General features: G+C 36.6%; 1 protein-coding gene across 3 annotated transcripts in view; it reads right to left on the bottom strand.

The window, feature by feature from the left end:
• The window catches only part of KMT2E (lysine methyltransferase 2E (inactive)), an 89,402-nt gene that overhangs the window by 64,404 nt on the left and 2,318 nt on the right, over positions 1-22,680 (bottom strand). For 2 of the 3 annotated variants that reach the window (XM_081244880.1, XM_081244882.1), the window contains exon 2: positions 2,217-2,289. The exons of the other annotated variant lie outside the window; for it this stretch is intronic. The gene's annotated coding sequence lies outside the window, so the exon portion shown is untranslated. The remainder of the gene's footprint in view (positions 1-2,216; positions 2,290-22,680) is intronic. 3 annotated transcript variants of the gene reach the window in all.

Here is a 22,680-nt window from a genome sequence, read left to right as displayed (position 1 = left end):
AAGTTATAACAAAAATATACAATAACAGGCAATTGCACTTAAAAGTGAAAAACATGAGCATTGGAGCCTATCTCTAACTCTCTAACAGTAGATGTGTGAGCTAGGCAAGTTATTTAACCACTCTAAGCCTCAGGTTCCTTGTTTATAAAATGGGTATATATCCTCCTACGATTTCTGTGAAGAAAATGAAATAATGACTGTAAAGCATTTCATACACTGCATTATGCATATTTAGCAATCAATAAGTGGTAGTCACATAAGAAGAGTTGCTCTTATTTCATAACCAAAAAACTGTGTGGATAAAAAACTCTTTAGCTCTCATTTAAAGAGAATCTCCTAATAGTTTTTGAAAATAAAGTATGTAATTATGGTTCTCTATTTGCTACGATTTTACAGTTTTCACCAAATTAAAATCATCCTCTTAAAAAAAAAAAATCATCCTCTAAAAACACTTAAAGCAGGGTGAGAAAAGGAAAAACTGCCCTACCTCCTTTTCTGTACCTGCAACTGTTTTAGAATTATTTCATAAAAAGCTATATTTATTAACCTGCACAAAGCTATAAAATTATAAAATTAGATTCTAAATGACAAAATGCAAGCAATATATAAATCAAATGTTATATTATTCTGTATTTCTTTAAAATACTGAAAACTTGGACCTAAGAACAGATAATTAAAATTAAAAACAAAAATTCTCCTCCTGTTGGTAGCATCTAGTTGGTAGAAGTTTTCTTTAGCTCAGCTTACCTTAACATTAGACTCATAGGAAATCTTATATTTTAGGTATTATGTTGTTAAATATTTTGTTGTATGTTTTTTCTTAAAACCAGAGGCAGAAACTAGAAAGCAGAAGTCAAATAATTATGTATTCTTTTAGGTAACTGAGTAATATTTCCAACCTAAAACAATTTATTTGAATACGTATTTAATAGTGTCCCCCATTTTTATATAAATATACGGTCCTCAATAAACACTATATTTGAGCTGTTTTTAAATAGCAGTGAAGAGCTTGCCATAAGCTAATTTCAGACAATGGCTTATATTTTTGTGATTACTGCCTGTCTCTCAAATCCTGCACAGTGCGTAGAACATAAAAGGCACTCTACAAAGAACTGGTGAATGAATTAGAGCACCCAGGATGAAACTGCAGTTCTGGCCTCATTAACCAAGTGAGTTATCAACCTATACAATTACACGCTATAAAAACAACCACATGGGCTTCCCTGGTGGCGCAGTGGTTGAGAGTCCGCCTGCCGATGCAGGGGACACGGGTTCGTGCCCCGGTCTGGGAAGATCCCACATGCCGCGGAGCGGTTGGGCCCGTGAGCCATGGCCGTTGGGCCTGCGCGTCCGGAGCCTGTGCTCCGCAACGGGAGAGGCCACAACAGTGAGAGGCCCGCATACAGCAAAAAAAAAAAAAAAAAAAAAACAACCACATGACACCTTTTCCAGAAATGCATTTCTCATCTAGAATCACAGAAGCTCATCCCCAGGATAACAACTCATCATCACATCTGTAACAGAACCACAGACTCTGAGTTTGATGCAGCAAACAAGATGATCTCACAAATTTACTCACAAGAGCTAAGAAGGCAAGAGGTCATATCTATTGAGACCATAAAGTGGCAAATATTTCACTATATTCATTAATATCAAAAACTCCAGGGCTTCCCTGGTGGTGCAGTGGTTAAGAGTCCGCCTGCCGATGCAGGGGATACAGGTTCGTGCCCCGGTCCAGGAAGATCCCACATGCCGCAGAGTGGCTGGGCCCGTGAGCCATGGCCGCTAAGCCTGCGCGTCCGGAGCCTGTGCTCCGCAATGGGAGAGGCCACAACAGTGAGAGGCCCACGTACCGCAAAAAAAAAAAAAAAAAAAAAAAAAAAAAAAAAAAAAAAAAAAAAAAAAAAAAAAAACTCCATAGCCAGAAAACTCACGTTGTTTAAAAATCCAGCTGATACTTAAAGCATAAATTCATTAGGGTCTTTAAAAATAAGAAAAAAAGAAAGGGAAAGACAATGTAGTAAACGGAAAAGATGTGAGCTTATAACATAGGCATAACTAGAGAAAAAAATTCAACACAATACAAACAACTACCACAAAGCTTTCATATCTTACATGTGAACAAAAAACTGGTTATACAACTGGCAAGTAAAATATATACAAAATACATTGAGAATAAATGGCAGCCATTAAAGAAATAATATAAAAGGAAATACCATGAGATGTCTGGTAAATCTGAGGTCCAAGAAAGAATAAATGTCTTCACAAAACCTGCTATCCAGAATAGACCTAGAAACCAAGTGAACATAGGAGTATTGAGCTGTTTATAAATGGCATAAAATTATAGGTATTGACACTTCTAACATGGAACCTAAAATCAAAGACAGCAACTAATTCTTAAAAAAATAAATTTATTCTTCACTCTTTTATACAAATGAATGTAAACAACACAAGTAAAGGAAACAATGCTAAATACCAAATCAAACTGGAAAGAAACTGGGAAACACCGATATTAAAAACAGATTTAGGGGAATTCCCTGGTGGTTCAGTGATTAGGACTCTGCACTTTCACTGCTGAGGTGTGGGTTCAATCCCTAGTCAGGGAACTAAGATCCCACAAGCCTCATGGCACAGCCAAAAACACACACGAAAAACAAAAAATACAAAACAAACAAAAAACAAACAAAACAACCCCACAGATTTAGCAGAGGCATTGATACCAAAACCAAACCAAACAAAACCCTAAAGTAGCAAAAATGAGATAAAAGGCAAGAAGGAAAAGCAATTAAATTAGAAAACAGTTTATCAGAAGAACTGGAAAACTGAGGCTGCTTTTAAGACCACATTAAGAAGTTCAAAAAACAAAAAAATACCACTGAAAAGATAAATATGATACCCAAAAGGCAAAAAAGATGAAAATATGAGGAAAATTTTTTTCTAAAATTACAAGTAAAGGGCCCAACCCAATTTAACATAATCTCTTCGAGGAAAGGGTCATTTATTATTACCCTTCAGTCCTTAATAAACACCTTACACAGAGCTCAATAAATATTTAAAATTAAATCCATGTTTACATTTTGGACATGTAACAAGAGAATAAGCAGGTGAATCTGGGGCTGAATTACTAATAGAAATGAAACAAAGAAACTTGAAAGAAATTGTGAGGTACCACATACCTGAGATTTTCTTATAAATCAGAAATTAAACTGCCCTCATTATTCATTTATGATTTTAATTTTACTTATAGCTTTGACTAAGGTATAACAAAAAAGGATACTAGTTAATCAAAATCTATTACCAAGTTACTACCTACGAAACTTTGGTCAACTCATTTCACTATTCTGGGCTTCAACTATAAATGGAGGCAGGTTAGGCTGATCATCTTACACTTTAAATTGTACAATCACATTAACAGGTTAGTCCTTCCTTTTTTTTTTTTTTTTTTTTTTTTTTTTGTTACGTGGGCTCTCACTGTTGTGGCCTCTCCCCTTGCGGAGCACAGGCTCCGGACGCACAGGCTCAGCGGCCATGGCTCACGGGCCCAGCCGCTCCGCAGCATGTGGGATCCTCCCGGACCGGGGCACGAACCCGTGTCCCCTGCATCGGCAGGCGGACTCTCAACCACTGCGCCACCAGGGAAGCCCAACAGATTAGTCCTGATAATCAAAATGACAGATAAATATCAGATTCTAAAAAGAATAATAGAATGAACTATGTATTTCTCTAACTGGGTTAATGTTAGTATTAGCCAGTGCTCTATGAGCACTTACCCGATACTCAAACGTCCCCAAATAGAGGTTATAATAATAATGATGATAAATACTGCTTACAACGCTTAATCCTCACGATGAGCCTATGGCATAGGTACATTTATTACCCCATTTTACAGATAAGGCAGAGAAGTTAAACTTGTCCAAAGTTCCATAGCTAATAAATAGAAGAATCAGGTTTTGAACCCTAACAGTCTGATTCCAGAACCTACACAGTAGTTTCCCTGAAATTAAACTTTGCCAGATGACTGGTAAAATAAATAAAATAAAATCCAGAATTTACAGTTAAGGGGGAAAAACTGACAACTGCCTCGCTCAAAAAGAGGAGAAATTAAATAACTACATAACTGTTCCACTGCAGAACATATGGACTGCATTCATTCTGGCACACTAAATGAAACAACAGTAACAAAATCTACTTTGCTCCTCCCCAAAACCTAATCTACTTAATAAACCTACATGCATTCCACAGCAATGCATTAAAACAGTACAAATTAAGTAAAGATGCATGGGCTCAAAGTCTAAAATTTGCATTTAAAATATTTCAGGGACAGTGCAAAGCACATACTCAAAGGATAAAAATATTTAAATTCCCTATTATGTTTCAGGAACAAACAGATGCCTTGCTAGTGAGCTGAAAGCAACCCGAAAGTTAAGGGAACCAGGCTCCAAACCTGAGACACTAATGTACACATAAGCATACTCAATTCCTTATATACACCCACTTGTTAAGCAAAGACCACCTACCTAACCAGTTGAATGTTAACTTGAGTCTCCCTCCCTTTGATAACCATTTCATTCCTAGAGATAAAGAATTTCACCAATTCAACTTACACTATAAGCTTTTATAGCAAAGAAACTCTCTATTTAAAAAATCTTTCTTCTGGTAGTCAGGATTAATGTTGATGGACCTACATGAAAAATGGAAACCTATGTATGAAATTCAGTGTTCAAAACACACAGTTTCTGGCTCTGTACGAGAGTTTCAAAGAGTTTCACCATATCGTATTTTAGTACAATTCCGACCACTAGTTCTAAATTCAATATCAAAATAGCAATGCTTCAATTTTCACACTCTGCCACCTATTAATAATGGTTACTGATTCTCTTGAAGCCTTAGTTCCTCATCTGTAAATAGGAATAATCATAAAACATATTTCTGAATTGCTTCAAGGAATCTGTGTGCCACTCACTTAAGTATTAGCTATGATAACCAGATAACATTACTGGGAATTAAATATTTAGGAAAAGTCCTTAAAAAGATGAGTACTGGACCATATGATATCACTTACAACATCACTGGAATCTAAAACATGATACAAATGAACTTATTTACAAAACAGAAACAGACTCACAGACATAAAAAACAAATTTATGGTTACCAAAGGGAAAGGGGGTTGGGGAGGAATAAATTAGGAGTTTGGGATTAGCAGACACCAACTACTATATATAAAATAGATAAACAACAAGATCCTACTGTATAGCACAGGGAACTATAGTCAATATCCTGTAATAAACAGTTAAACGAAAAGAAAAAAAAAGTATTGGAGAACAATTCTCAGCTATTATACTTGTAAAAGTCAAGTAAACTATTAAGAATTTCTGATCTATTCTAGAATCCATTCTTGTCAGTAAAGGAGAAAGGATGCTTCCGTGTTGGACTGCAAATCAGAGAATGTGATAGAAGTAGCTTCACTTAAAAAGTTAACAGCCAGGGACTTCGCTGGCGGTCCACCCGCTAAGACTCCACGCTTCCACTGAAGGGGGCCCGGCTGATCCCAGGTGGGGGAACTAAGATTCCGCATGCTGTGTGGTATGGCCAAAAAAAGGAGAAGGGAGGAAAAAAAAAAAGCCAACAGCCAAACCTCTTTATTATAAACTCTAAACATACTGTTTTGATTATTTTCTTAAAATAAAAACAAGAGTAATGGTTAAAATAACTAGGGCATCAGGCCCTTGAAATCCTTTTTACAGAATTTTTGTCAAAACAAGATTGGCTCTAGTAAGAGTAAATTCTTTAAAGAATAAGCCAATGTCAACCCTCATGATATTACCCAACAAGCACCAAACCACCCCTATACAGCTAAGAATGAGGCACTTTCCCAAATCAGCCAGTATTTGGCATTACTTCACACTGGCTTACCTTGCAACCCAGTTTACCTTATCTTCAGCTCACTAGAGATTTGATATTGTAATCAAAATAAATTAAAGTATCTAGAAGTACAACCTTTAAAAAAAATGAATACAAAGAGTGAGGCTTAGTGTAAATTTTGGTTGATAATGATGTGCCAATGTTGGTTCATAGAATGTAACACATGTACCATAATGATGAGAAATGTTGATGGTGAATATGATATTGTGAACTGTTTGGCATCATATAATGAGGTTTGGGGAAGCTATTCTGAACACCAATTCTTCAATCTGTCAAAGTACTGGTACACTCCTCCATTACCACCCCAAAACAACCTTGAATTAAAATAATTAATTTCATAAATTAATTAATTTCAATACTATCCAGTTTTTTAATGTACCACGTCATTATTTTAAAACAGTATTCATCATTCCCTAAAGTGTTGGATTTCACTAACCTCTGGTGTAAAATCTAATAAAATGCAGCCTTTGAAGCAATTCAGTGATTGGTAACTGGTTAGTCTCTGGGTGCAAATGTACAATTTCTGTTTCCTACACACACAAACTATTTCTAGAATGAGTTCAGTCTTTGTTCATACCCGACTATATAAGTAACAAAAGTGATTTCATTCTAAACAGTTACCTATTCCCACTTTCTACTTGCCATGTGGCCCACGACTATATGTCGTAGAATGTACTGCTTGATAAACAAACACAGAAGAAAAAGAATCTTCAAATTTAAGAACTTCATCTTCCCAATTCCTTAAAATCTTACTTTTATGTTCAAAAGTAATGAGTACTGTAAAGCATAACACCACATACCTTCAGTGGGTTCTAAACCTTCCTTTAGTTAAAAAAAAAAAAAAAAGAAAGAAATTGTTGTCTACATGAGCAATTTTTAAACTGTGCTCCCAATAGTCCTAACAGAGTTGGGGATTGAGATAATAAAAGAAAACAGAGTCAGGGAACTTAACAAAAGAAAATGAGAGACAATATGTTCTGCAGGTTTAAAAGGAAAAGTCTGAAGCTGCATGTTCTATGGGGTAGCTACGAAGTGAGAAAATAACATTAAGTGGAACACTACTTAGCATTATAAAGGAATGAACTACAGATACATGCAATACCTTGGATGAATCTCAAGGAAACTGTACTGAGTGAAACAAAGCCAATCTCAAAAATGTCACACATACTGTATAATTTCATTTATCTAACATTCTTGAATGACAAATTATAGAAACAAAGAATAAACAGTGTGGTAGTAAGAGCACAACACCAGGGATCCTTGTGGTGATAGAACTGTTCTGCATATTAACTGTGGTGGTGGAGATACGAACCTACATATGATAAAAATGAAAAGAACTATATACACACACACACAAGTACAAGTACAACTAGGGAAATCTGAACATAATGGGTGAACTGAATCAATGTCAATATTGTGGTCATATTGTGCTACAGTTTTGCAAGATGTTACCACTGAGGGAAACCAGGGAAAGGATACAGAATTTCTATTATTTCTTACAATTGCCTCAGAATTAAAACTTTTAAAAGTGACATTAAAATTGTGGCCTTCAAACTTTGACTATTGATAGAAACTTTCCTACAAATAAAATCTTACACAGAAATCTAATCATCTATTTTTATTCTAGGATTAAAAAAACATTTTAATCTCCTATGCTTTTCCCAGTGATTGCTAGTGTCAACTTTAAATGTTGTGTTAAGGAGGCTACAGCCAGATACAAATGGGAGGTGGCCCCAGTGATTAATGATATTTGTTAATGGGCACAGTAGGCCCATTATTTGCTTTTTTACTTCATTATTTGCTATGTCTGCAGTTAAAGAAGGTGGCAAGGGAATGTCCCTGCCTGAACATCCTCCCACCTACCAGTTAACTTCCATTAAAAACCTAAGAATTCCTGAAGAATAGTTTGAAAATCATTGGCTAAAAGAAAATACTTATTGACTCAACATGTGACATAAAAACCTTATTGCACTGGTGAATTCTCTTGTCCAAAGGCAAAAAACAAAAACAAACAAACAAAAAAACAGTCTTCCAAAAAGTAGTGTTAAAACATTGTAATTAAAAATCAAACAAAGTCAACAATAAAAATCCTGCATTTATCTTTTAGTCACTCAACCTATACAATCAAGCTGGTTCATTCTTGCCTTTTTAGCTTTCAAATAAGTATGTCACCAGGAAAAGGCATACTTTTTGACTGAAACAAACTCGGCAATAATTTTATTCTCTCATTCTTGATTCTGATCTCAAGCAAAACAAGGTCCTCACTCTTCAGGATGAACTAAGTATTCCTTCTATCACTATTTCAATCATTTCTTTTAGTCTGAACCTTGAATCCTCTCATTTCCCTATAGAAAAACAATGTGCATCAAATCTAATTAATTAATAGGATTTAAGCAAACCTTTCTGATCCTACTGTCTACATTTTCTTATCTCAGACCTAGGCTACCAGAATAAGTTTCTAAGTAGTCTCTCGTCCTACTCTGACTTGACCTTTAAACCAGTGGTTCTCAAACACAGATCCACAAAATGCCGCTTTTCATATACCTGGGGTTAGGGGTTGAAAATAACAGATTCATAGGCCTCACCCTAGAGATTCTGATTAAGTAGGTCTGGGATGTGGCCTGGATGTCTTAAAAAAAAAAAGAAAGAAGAAAGACATTTGCTCCAGCGCTCTATTTTAGAACACTTGCTGAAACTTTGAATATACTTCAAAGCCCACTAGTTTCCTAATTTTGCCCTCTTCAAAAAAGCATAATAGCGGGCTTCCCTGGTGGCGCGGTGGTTGAGAGTCCGCCTGCCGATGCAGGGGACACGGGTTCGTGCTCCGGTCCGGGAAGATCCCACATGCCGCGGAGCGGCTGGGCCCGTGAGCCATGGCCGCTGAGCCTGCGCGTCTGGAGCCTGTGCTCTGCAACAGGAGAGGCCACAACAGTGAGAGGCCAGCGTACTGCGCAAAAAAAAAAAAAAAGCATAATAGCTCACAGTAATAACAGATTCCTAATCTTGGCATTATCAGGTTACCCTGTTCCATACTAATATCCCAATATATAAATCCACTGATTATGTCAGTCTTTTTGTGATTGTTGGCATATCCTTGTTCATTCTCCTTCAAGTTTTCAAAAGTCATTTTCCTCTATTTATATCCATCCCACTCTATAAATAAAAATCTTATTAAACCTTCGAGGATTGTTCAAGTACCAGCACTTCCTTGAAGCCTCAACTTCCCAACTTTGACATCTCTGCCACAAAACTAGCTTTGAGATCTCAAGCAGATCAACCTCCTGAGCACTGTTTCCTTATCTGCAAACAAAAATTTGACTATGTTAACTCAAAAAACTGTTACAGCTACAAGGTCTCCTATACACTAATCTCTTCCCTTCTTAACTTCCCGAAGAATATATTACTTACATTTTTTTAACCAATGGTTTATATTTTGACACACTTTTTGGAAACAAATGTTAGATATACAGCTTCCCCAAATAGATCACCTACTTCACTCTATAGCAAGAACTGAAATATTTATATATTAGCTCTCAAGCCTTGGAACACAGTGGCTAAGATACCACCTAAGTTATTCTTGCTTAAACCACACTTTCTTTAACACATTTAATCCTCTCCTCTCCTTTTAGATGAACGTGAACATACCTTAAAAACAAAGCAAAAAATCTGCCATTAAAGAATGTTAGTGACTGATTTCCTTTAGGAACCTTTTTTTTTTTTTTTGCGTTATGCGGGCCTCTCACTGTTGTGGCCTCTCCCGTTGCGGAGCACAGGCTCCGGACGCGCAGGCTCAGCGGCCATGGCTCACGGGCCCAGCCGCCCCGCGGCATGTGGGATCTTCCCGGACCGGGGCACGAACCCGCGTCCCCTGCATTGGCAGGCGGACTCCCAACCACTGTGCCACCAGGGAAGCCCTAGGAACCTTTTATTAAATTGCGTCTTTCTCCCTTATTACTCTAAAATCTGGTTGTCCTTTAAGGCTCAATCCTCCCCATTATTAGTCTCCACCAATCTTGGACATAACCATTAATTCCTGATTTCCTATTCCTAGCCATCTACAAGATATATATCTATTCAAATACCTGCTATCACTACACAAATCAAACTTTCAAACTGAATCTTTTTCACACACCTCTTCCATTCCATTTTTTATTAGTATGCTTTTCTCCCAGTTCTCTTTTTTTTTCTTTTTTTTGCGGTACGCGGGCCTCTCACTGCTGCGGCCTCTCCCGTTGTGGAGCACAGGCTCCGGACGCGCAGGCCCAGCGGCCATGGCTCACGGGCCCAGCCGCTCCGCGGCATGTGGGATCCTCCCAGACCGGGGCACGAACCCGTGTCCCCTGCATCAGCAGACGGACTCTCAACCACTGCGCCACCAGGGAAGCCCCCAGTTCTCTTTTTAATCGTTCTTTTCTCTAGTCTATTACATTTGGTCACCCCGTCTTCTGTGCCTCCCCAGTGCTTCAGATTCACTCTTCCTCAATTTCCGTGGCCCCCACCACAATCTTCATCGTCTGAATAACTTCCAACGACCAACAACTCTTCCAGCTTATCACCATCAAGTTCTGAGTACTTTGTCTCCAAACAATGTAAGAAATCTTGAGTGTTAAGCATTACTCCAGCCAAATTATGGCAACTATTCTTTCAAAATACAATAAATTCAAATTCATTCGTTTAACATACTTATTGAGCACATACTATTCCCTGGATACTGTTCTAAGTGCTGGGGAAGGAGCAGTGAACAACATTAAGCTGCCCTTCCTTCTAGAGTAATGAAAACAAAAACAAAACTAAACAAACGGGACCTAATGAAACTTCAAAGCTTTTGCACAGCAAAGGAAACCATAAACAAGGCAAAAAGACAACCCTCAGGATGGGAGAAAATTAAGTTGCTCTTAAGACACCTCAAATGAGCTATGACAATCTAATATAATCAAGGGTATCTTAGAATAGTTTTCTTCAATAACTGCCTTGGATTAATAATTTGTGTATTCTCATTACCATGCCAAGAACTAGTCCTTTTTAAGGATCAGTGGAAAGCTATGATGATTTTCAAATGACTTGAATTAAAATTCTTGATCAGTCCCTCTTTAGCTATGTGACCCTCAGACTGTCTAGGCCTCTCATGAAAAATGGGTAAAAGATCTACCGGCAGAGTTGCTGTGCAGAGAAAATGAGATATGTAAATACACTGTAGATACTCATTTATGGATGTTAGTGTTGTGCCTCTTAGAATTAAAGCTATGGGGGCTCTCCTGGTGGCACAGTGGTTGAGCGTTCGCCTGCCAATTCAGGGGACACGAGTTCGTGCCCCGGTCCGGAAAGATCCCACACACCGCGGAGCGGCTGGGCCCGTGAGCTATGGCCGCTGAGCCTGCGCGTCCGGAGCTTGCGCGTCCAGAGCCTGTGCTCCGCAGCGGAAGAAGCCACAACAGTGAGAGGCCCGCGTACCGCAAAAAAAAAAAAAAAAAAAAAAAGAATTAAAGCTATGAAGTTTATATTTTCCAATCCAAAGATGATTTAATCAATTCCAGTCCAAATATTGTTGGCTACCAAGGACATACAAATGGTGAAAGAACACGTGAAAGAACAAATGGTTAAAGAATACATGTATTTAAAATATTTATTTGGGGGCATCCCTGGTGGCGCAGTGGTTAAGAATCCACCTGCCAATGCAGGGGACACGGGTTCAAGCTCTGGTCCGGGAAGATCCCACGTGCCGCGGAGCAACTAAGCCCGTGCGCCACAACTACTGAGCCTGCGTTCTAGAGCCCGCGAGCCACAACTACTGAGGCCCGTACGCCTAGAGCCCGTGCTCCACAACAAGAGAAGCCACTGCAATGAGAAGCCTGCGCACCGCAACAAAGAGTAGCCCCCACTCAGCACAACTGGAGAAAGTCCATGCGCAGCAACAAAGACCCAACACAGGCCAAAAAATAAATAAATAATAAATAAATACATTTAAAAATTTACTATCAAATCTTAAGTCTAAAATAAGAGTACTTTAATTTCTAAGTATCTAACAACCTACAAAGTCAGCAAGAGACCAAAATGAATAAAAAAAGGAAAAATACTTTCCATGTTTAAACCGTTTACTTTTATGTAATTTTTCCCAGTCCTTTGATCCCAGGGCTTACAGTATTCAAAGATCAGCTTCCTCCTCTTCATATGTTAATATAAAAACAAAAACCAGGGGCTTCCCTGGTGGCGCAGTGGTTGGGAGTCCGCCTGCCGATGCAGGGGACACGGGTTCGTGCCCCTATCCCGGAGGATCCCACATGCCGCGGAGCGGCTGGGCCCGCGAGCCATGGCCGCGGAGCCTGTGTGTCCGGAGCCTGTGCTCCGCAACGGGAGAGGCCACAGCAGTGAGAGGCCCGCGTACAGCAAAAAAAAAAAAAAAAAAACAAAAACCAAAACCTAGAAATGGAGGACTGGTGTATTACTACTAGAGAGTTGAAACTTAGAGAAAAAGTCTATGTATCTTACTCAAAAATGAACTATGGCATTAACAGATCTAAGTCTCTATTAGAAAAGCTTTTAGAGGCATATAATCACTGAGAAATTTTACAATAAAGAAATAAAATGTCAAGAATGACGTTGGTAGATACAACGAGCTCTATAGTGACCAGTATATTTGCTATAAGACAGGCTGCACCCACTTTCACTTTCAAACTTCATTGTAAAGACCTTTATGTGAAGAGATTAAATGAAAAATAATCCACATGTACTGAGCTGAGCAGCCACTCTTATAAAAGTCATTTGAACATGAAGAAAGAAGTTGCTGTGTGAAATCAGGGACCGAACTAGAAACACTTTTGCCCAAATCCATAATGAACCACTTACTTCAGTCTATAAGAAGCATAAACCTGGGCTTCCTTGGTGGCGCAGTGGTTGAGAGTCCGCCTGCCGATGCAGGGGACACGGGTTTGCGCCCCGGTACGGGAAGATCCCACATGCCATGGAGCGGCTGGGCCCGTGAGCCATGGCCGCTGAGCCTGCGCATCCGGAGCCTGTGCTCCGCAACGGGAGAGGCCACAACAGTGAGAGGCCCGCATACCGCAAAAAAAAAAAAAAAAAAAAAAAAAAAAAGAAGCATAAACCTGAAACTTCTTCTAAGTGATAGTTTAGGTTATACCAGCAGAATGTCTTCTGAAATCTCCACCATGACTCTAGATTAAATTTAAATGATAAATACCACAGCTTCTCAGATACTCTCAAAGTAAATACACAACAAAAGAACTTTCGTGTTTTGGCACAACCACACCACATCCATAAAATCTGCCAGTTTTAACACGGAATTAAAAAATCAAGCAGTTACTGCATTAATGTAAAACTAAACAGTTACTGCTAACATAGAACAACTAGGTTACAACACACCAAACAATTACAGGCTGAAATTTGAAAATGAAACAAACTGATCCCAGGTTTATTAGCCAACACAATCATCAGCTACTTCCCTTAGGAAATATGTGCAAGATCAGCAAAGCCAAAATTAGTAGCTACCATGATGCTTCCACATAGAGGGCATTCAACTATATGCCACTATATGAATCTAATTTATAATACTTCACTCTCCTAAAGAAGAGTACTATTTAAATCTCACAAGATAACAAAGGCTATTGGATCTTAACATGTCAATGTATCTGCTAAATTCTAGAGACAAATGAAATCTGTCATTTGTAGGGTCATATAAACCCCATTGGACAAACCTGAGTCTAATTCTGAAAGAACATTTTTAGATCTACAAGATACTAAATGAAAAAAGAAAGTTACAGAATACAGTTAAGATCCATCCTGTTTTGGATTAAACATTGAAATCTGGATTTATATACAAAAAATAGGGACTAGAAGTTTGAGTTCATCAAAGTCAGTCATTTAACATGGAGAATCATGAAAAAATTATATATAAATATATATTATTATAAAGACTGTATTTTTAATTTATAATATCATCCATCAATATTTTGGTGTCAAGTCAAAATACTTTTTGAATATGGCTCCCCTAATTCGTATTCTGGGTTCTCGTTCTTGTAGAAACCATATCTATAATGTATTACCTATGGTTTTTGGTTTTAGATTATTCCAAGGTAAGAAATCACCTAGACACTTGTGCAGCGGTGTGAATGTAGACTTCCTTCTAGATTTTTATTATTTTTCCCCATAATCTTTTAGTTGTCTTACCAATACCTAACTTGACAATTCTCTTCAGCAATTAATTTGCCTTTATCAAGTTTTCCAAAGCACTTAACTTAGTTTTCATTTGAACAGTTCTCTCTTCACGTTCACTTACCTCTGTTTTATGTACTACCTAATATACACACAGTACAAGTACAATGGGATTCGCCAATTTGGGAACAAACAAGACTACTGTCAACATTCAACTCAACTAGTGGCAGGGGCAGAGAGTAGTTTATTTACATCATTCAACATGTCATGGGCATCTGTCGTTTTTACAGAAGGAATTTTTTTTTTTTTTTTTGCGGTACGCGGGCCTCTCACTGCTGCGGCCTGCCCCGTTGCGGAGCACAGGCTCCGGACGCGCAGGCTCAGCGGCCATGGCTCACGGGCCCAGCCGCTCCACAGCATGTGGGATCTTCCCGGGGCACGAACCCGCATCCCCTGCATCGGCAGGTGGACTCTCAACCACTGCGCCACCAGGGAAGCCCTACAGAAGGAATACTAATCCTGAAGGTTGGTTAAACGAAGGTTAAAAGAAACTTCTACAGCATCTACATAAAACACCAAAAGAAAAATACAGAAACTAGAAACAGTCATCACCTCAGCATAAGAGAGAAGCTAAGGATGGGAGTCAGAGACTCACTTTTTTCCTGAAACAACTATAGCAGCAACAACTTATAGAGCTTACCAAGATTTTATACGTATTAACTCATAGAATTTCAAAACAACTCTATATCAACTATATTCCAATTAATAAAAAAGACTCTATAAGATAGGCTCTATTATTATGTCCATTTTGCAGATCAAGAACCTAAGGCACAAAAAGGTAAGTAACTTGCCCAAGGTCACACAGGAGTACAACCTAGTTTGAATGCAGTCAAGTTAAAGCAGCGTGGTTCTAGAGTTTCTACTCTTCACCCCTCTGCACGGCCTCTAAAGAAGTACTGAGTTCTTTTAATAAGCATATATTACCTTCATAATCTTAACAGTTTTAAGGAGTAAATAAGCATGTCCTAATATATCACTCCCCAAGGGTAATTTTTCAGTGGCTCTTCCATAAAAGCCACTCTTTTATCCTGGCATTCAAGACTCACCACAACTTGATCCCAATTGGTACTGCTGTAATTCCAATCCAAGACTCTTCTAGAAACCAACAGATCATCTTGAATTGGGATATAGAAAAGCACTAGAGTCTGTCACATGACATTGCACAAAGACCAGTATTTCCTCATTTAGAGAATCCAGAAGCCTGGCTTCTCAAGAGAAGAGTCAGCATGGTTTCTTGGAGAAGTATAAAGCACCAAGCATCAGGATCTAAATTTTAATTCTTGATCAACCATAATCTAATATGATCTTGGGAAAATTATTTAACCTCCCTGGGGCTGAGGCTACCTGTAATATAAAAGACAGGAGCTAAAATAGTGTAAAAATCAGCTGAGACTAGTACTCAAATGCAAATTCAAGGCCCCTCTAGATGTGATTATGTAGGTCTGGAATGGGGCCCAAGAATGTTCATTTTAATAAGCACTCCATGTAAATGATACATGTGGTCCCTGGGTCACATTAAGAATATTTAAACAAAAGATCTCCCAAGTCAATTATAACTCTAGTTTCTTAACTTTAGTCGATAGGGTGCTACTTTACATGTCCAGATTGGGGGTTTGGGCCTAAAAGAAAATCCTCTAATTCAACATGGGACTTGTTTTTGCACCTTTCCCTTTATACTTTTTTAAAACAACGGGCTAAGATTTGGTAATGCTACAAATTGAACTTTCCTTCTCTTAAGATACAGTTGGATACAGTTGATTCAAATGAGTTTTAAGTCAACAAAGCACCTACAGAATGCTACAAATCCACTGTATCATCTTGTTAATCCTCACTATTCTGAAATATTATCATCTTAATTTTCTCAGAAGGGAATTTAAGTTTTATAGAATAAAATCTCCACTCTATAAGCATTCACAACACTTTTCTTCTACCAGTCCCTCTGAAAATTTCCCAAGAAATTAAATTAATAATTTTCATTCAATATGTTACCCAGGACCTGAATCAGTATAACATTCAAATTATCATCCAAATTCACTACCAATATTTTGCTATCAATGAAAGGAAATATGCCAAATTGATAAAAGTGTCATCACAATGTAACTAAAGTCTAAATATGTGTTTTGTTTCTTGTCCCTTTCTTGTTCTTCTGAACTTCTTTACAATGAGTATTTCTTTCATTACAAGGTTCCAAAAATCATACACTGCTTTGACCTAAGGGTTATAGATGTTTGATGCTCTGCTGTATTACCATCTTACCAACCCCTTTTTAAATAGCATTGACTTGTGTATATGGAAGAAAAGAACCTGTCTCAATGATTTCAGAAAAAAATACTTTAACTTTAAAAAAATTACTTAAAGGAAGAATTTTTTTAATGGAAGAAGGGAAATAGCACCATAATTAAAATATGTATTTTTAGCCTTGTGTTAGAAATCAAACTGCTAGCATTAGTAACAAATGATAAACCTAAACAACTGTTAAAGGCTCATTTAGCAATAATTCTAAAAACTGAATGAGGAATTGGAACTACATCATTTAAAAATGTTTTTAACAATCTAAGTACTTAATTTCTGTGTTCTGAATTTCAAATTAGGCTAGATTCAAGAAACTATTTTAAATCCCCATTTGTGTGGAAAGCCGTGCAGGAATACTATCGATACTATCTAAATTATCTACACTTTTCTTCCTTAAAATTCATTTATTTGTTGTGATTACAAAAGCAACCTATATGCATTACAGAAAAACCAAAATGGAAAAAGAAACTCCCACAATACCAATTACCCAGAAACAAACCACTGCTAAAAACCTTGGTAAATGTGCAGTCACCATAGTGAAAACTTATTCAGGTAAGAATCATCAATAGACACTAAATCTAAGAGAGGAAAGTCTCATGAGGAACAGGATATTTACACAATTTCAAAATATCTCCCCACAAATTACTTAATAATGGCACAATGAGAAACAGTAACTATACAATAGAGAAACTCCTCAACACCTTAACCAAGCAATCAAAACGAACATACTGGTAGTGGGCAAACAAACATCAAGTGCCTCCAGATGAGAGAAAAACACATATTACTTATCTAGTGTTCCAGCCCAAAATGTAAAATCTGAATTTAATTATGAAGAAAACTTAGACAAACCCAAATTGAGAGGAACTGAATAAATATCTAGCCTACCAAAGTTATGACAAAAGACTGAGGAACTCTCTTTCAGACTACAGGAAACTAAAGAGACCTAAGAACTAAATGCAATCTACCATCCTGGATTAACTACTGTACCAGAAAAAAATACTAATAAAGGGCATAATTGGGACAACTGATGAAAATGGAATATGGACAATAGTCTAGATAAAAGTATTACACGCATGCTAAATTTCCTGAATTTAACCACTCCGGTTACCTAAGAAAAGATGCTTGTTCTTAGGAAATGCATACTTAAGTGTTAAGGGCTCTAAGAGGGCATGATGTATGCAATATACTCTCAAACGGTTCAGAATTTTTTTTTTATACGTACAGAGAGAACAGCACATAGTGACAAAATGTTAAAAATCAGGGGATCTGGATGAAGGATACAAGGCAAGTTTATACCACTCATGTAACTTGTCTGGAAGTTTGAAATTATTACAAAATAAAAAATTAACACCCCCCAAAGAAACCTGTTTTTTTGGGAACATTGGTCAACATTCATATCTATTTATATATATATATATATATATACCATATTTGCATTTTTAAGTTAAAAAATAGAATCATCATTTGATATTATTTAGTTTTAGAGGCCCTCCAAGATATATCTGAGTATCTGCGGAAAAAAGGCAATTATTTTCAGATGAATTAGAGGTGTTTTTCTTTTGCTCTCCATACAAGGAAACTACCCCCCCCCAACACACACACACACTCATACCTTAAATACTCACCCCACTACCATCTCCTTAACCAGTCACAGCTAATTAGAGGGATCAAGATGGAGAATACTGGCTCTCTGACACCTTGCCAATTCCTGTGAGGCCCAACTGTACTTTTTCAAATAAGTTCTGTGAGATTTTCCTACAGCCTTATAACAAATCTTTTACTTTAGCTAGTTGGAGCTGATTTCTGTTCCTTGCACCCAAACAAATCCTAAAACAGTAGGCTTTTGAGAAATAGAAACAAATGGTGCAAGGGAAACAGTAGCTACTCAAGTTAATCTTTCGTCTGTGCCTCAAAAACAGTGTTTAGGTAGGGGTTTAATGCTAAAATGTAATAAGGCTGTGTCAAATTCAACCAATTATGCAGCTTCATTTAAAGAGAAAAGCAAATAATTCCAAAAGGAACAATCTTACTTTCTCAAGAAGAATTACTATGTATCAGACCAACCGCAGACCCTACTGCCGGGCCATCAATTTATGGCTATTAAAGTATCTTCCCATCTTGGGACTCCCCTGGTGGGGCAAGGGTTAAGAATCCGCCTGCCAATGCAGGGGACACAGTTTCCATCCCTGGTCCAGGAAGATCCCACATGCTGTGTAGCAACTAAGCCCATTCGCCCCAACTACTGAGCCTGTGCTCTAGAACCCAAAAGCCACAACTACTGAGCCCACGTATGCCTAGAGCCCATGCTCCGCAACAAGAGAAGCCACCACAGTAAGAAGTGCACACACAGCAATGGAGAGTAGAGAAAGCCCGCACATAACAAAGAAGACCCAATGCACCAAAAACAAATAAATGAATTAATTTGTTAAAAATGTTTAATCATCTTTTGCCACATGATTATAAAGATGAAATGGGTTTTCAAATTCCTGAAACTTGTCTTTCTTTAAATGACATACAAAATAAGGTAAGAGAAATGCAAGAGGTCTCTCTGTAAAATCAAAAATAGAAACTATGATCTCATTATTAGTCTGTGATATAAGAAAAAGTATTAGAAGGGCGTATCTTTCTCACAGATAGTTTCCTGATATGTAAACTTTTGAAAAAACAAACCTGTGCTTTCCGGACAATATCTTAAGTGATAATGGTTAATTTCCACCACATTCCTCACTTTTTGCCAAAAACCATTGACACTAGGCTTTACCTAATTCTTACACCAAACAGTGAGAAAAATGGAAAACATATAGCTCTAAAGTTTAAACTTATTTAGTTTAAATTAATTTATCATGGTAAATTTTGTTGAAGTCTTTAAATAAAAAATTGTTTTAAGTACTTTTTGAAAATAAAACTCAACAAAGATTTTAAAAAAATTTTAATTTTCTGGTCTCAGATAAAATGTTAGATAACATAATTATGTGAACTTGAAATTATCTTATAAATACCACAAACCAAAACTAACTCAATCCCACTGTTATATTATTTAGCTCCTGCCACAGGCTCAGACCTTAAATGGTGCACCCGTGTCGGTTATAACACAGGTGTGATTACTCAATATTATCTTTCTCAATAATAAACCTCAGGACCAAGAATGTTTATACGTTTGGATTAACTCTAAACTGCACAATCTTCTAAGAGTTAGTAGAAAATTATCTCTCCTCCAGCTGTATAAAGAAAGCTGTACTTATCATTCTGTATCTCATGTTGACCTGTATATAGGTCCTTCCTTAAACCCAGATTTCACATTTGAGATAGTTTTAAAATGCAAAAATAGGTATTTTAATTTAAAATGATGGACAAGTAATTATTTACTCATTAAATTATTAATTATTTACTCATTAAAAAGCATAATGTCTGTTTTGATGGCATCTTAATGCAACACACCAAAGAAGAAATCTGTGACTGACCTGTTGCATGGAAAATGTCCAACGTCCCTAAAAGCTTAAATAGATTTGGTAAATAACCAAATGAGATTTTCAACAAAGGTGTGAAATTTACCTAACAATACAAACATGGCTTTCCTACGGAATTTAAAATAAAATTTGATTTATGAGCTATCCACAAGAACTGAAGTGATATCAAGCAAAAATACATATCAAGTGACATATAAAACTATCTTCTTGATTCTGATTTAAGTAAAAAGCATCCTGGTTACCAATGGTTAATAAAAACCTCTCATATTCTTAAAGATACAAGTAAGATCTAATTAACCTAGCCTGAGTCACTACCATTTGATTTTTCCTGTGGCACTCATCATAAGTGCTCACAATAACAGAAAACAATTTCTTTTGGTCAACTCCTACCTCTTTACAAAATACTCATCCTTAAATTGCAATGGCAAGACTGTTACCATTAAATACTGTCTACTTCAAAATTTTACTGCACTAAAAACAATTTTCAACCACAAATATTGCTCTTCCATATTAAATAAATTTTTAGGTAATACAAAAATATTTTTTTCGTTCAATATTAAGGAAAAAAATGAGGCTACTCCCAACACTATTACAAAAGAGGCGGTAAAAAAGAGATAGTAAGCCACTCCAATTTTAAACCCAGCCTACAAACTGAATAACATTTACACAGCAATATCTCAAAGAGTACCTGTCCTGTTATTTTGCCAGTCAACACAAAAAATAATTTTATCACAAAATAAAAATAATTCTATATTCAACATTAAAAAGTAAATCTCACAGAATACATGTATTTAACATTTATTCTCACACATGACAAGGAACAGTCCCTGATCACCCTGAATACCTGAGATGTATAAATGTGTTCACTTAACAAAAGCTTTAAATTGAACAAAAAATTGGGCACCTACTATCTGCTAAGAATGAATCCTTTGGAGATAGAAGCTATTATATATTATTAAAATATTTTTTAAAAAGTAAACATAATGTCTCTTAAGAAGATTCCATACTAATATTCCTTAAGCAGTTTTTTTGATAGCTCTTCAAAGTCCTGTTGATTTTATACAATACTTTAAACACACAATGGTAGTATACATTTTAAGTCCCAGTAGTAACTTCCAGAAAAGAAGAGCTGTTAAGATTTATAAAATACACTTTAAAAAATAAAACCATAACCTTCTTTAAGAGTTTGATGCATAAAAATGGGCAATATTATTCTTAGAGATAAGAAACCAATTTAATAAGTTCTAATTTCACTAAGACCACTACAGTATATATTGAGAGGAAGAGTTTCTCCTAACTTATTAATTGGCTTTTTCCCTCACTTCCTCATTTTTAGATTCAAGAAATCCTAGAGCTTACTGCGGTATATATGGTAAAAATTCTCCAGCTGGAAGCAGTGAGGAAAACAGATGAGGGAAAATCGTAGAAGAGTTATCAGAGACCTAAAGAGTTGAAGAGAAATGAGAAGTCCTGTAAAGGTTCTAAACTTAAATTGAGATCGAAGGGATCCTGTAACTTATACTGACAACAAAAGGGAAGCATGATCAAAATGTGGTCTCTAAAATTTGCTCTCCAATTACATTATGATTTTCTACAAATCCACTTAAACAGATAAACAACTAATCCCTCAAATTCAGCTATTCTAAGAACAAAGACCATTTGACTAGTTTTGCCCCAAGGCACCAAATGTTTCAAAACTCTCTGGGAACAAAAATTATGCCTCACCTTTTAATAAATTTGCCTTGACAATCCAAAACACAGATAGTCAATTGGGGTATACATGAATAAAAGCAAACATTTACAACCATGTTATTTATAAAGTGCAATATACAAAAAATAAATAAAAAGCCAGACTCACTTTATAGGAACCAAAAACATATCAATACAAACAAAAAGAAACCACAAAGCAATGAAACAGGCCAGTATGAAGAAAGCTCGTACCAGTGAAGGCAGCTTTTCTTATCATTTCTAACTTGATATTGTTTGTTTGAAGCCAAATAAATCCAAATGCCTTATAAGTCTAGATGTGATCAAGGTCAAGATCAACAAAAACATGCGTAAAAACAGTGTTCCCTCCTATGGCTATATAAACCAAGTTTTCCCAAGAGTATACTAATTACCTACATTAGATAGTAAGTTTAAAGTACCAACCTTCTGAACCACAGATCTTAACCACTTAGTCTATAAAATAAATGTACAATCTTTACACAGCAGTTAAGGATCTGAATTATATGATCAGTCAGAGCATATTACAAATGAGTACTGACCCCAAATCCCTACACAAACTCTTCCACCACCCACCAACACTTCATCTTATAAAATATGTCAAAGATTCTAAGTAAAGTTGTATGCTCAGTCTTCCATGATAAAACTCCCTAAGCAGGTAACTTCTACTATTATTTTGTAAATTAGAAATTTTTCATCAGTCTAATTCATATATGAACTTCATAAACCTCTTATTCCACTGTAAGTATTTTAGAGCAGAATTTACAATGAAATGAGAGAATCCTGAAAGGGTGTATCCTCTCCAACCTTAAGCACTACTGGATTGAAAGGCACTCATCTTCCAGTTGCTCCACAATCAGAATGGTCATTAAATGCCATTAATAGCCCACTCTTACCTCACTGCTTACTTCAGGCCAAAAAAGATCAACTTCCCACTATAGAGATGAATTCTAATTATTCACACTTTAAAAAATAAAGTTAAATGACGTCATTTAATTTCCTGCCCCAATCTGTAAGATTTTGAAAATAGCATAAAATGGATTCAAAA

This window comes from Mesoplodon bidens (genome assembly GCF_964165515.1).
Source record: "Mesoplodon bidens genome assembly, chromosome: 9".
Taxonomy (NCBI): domain Eukaryota; kingdom Metazoa; phylum Chordata; class Mammalia; order Artiodactyla; family Ziphiidae; genus Mesoplodon; species Mesoplodon bidens.
Note: the sequence above shows the minus strand (reverse complement) of the source record. Positions and strands in the feature narration are given on the sequence as shown.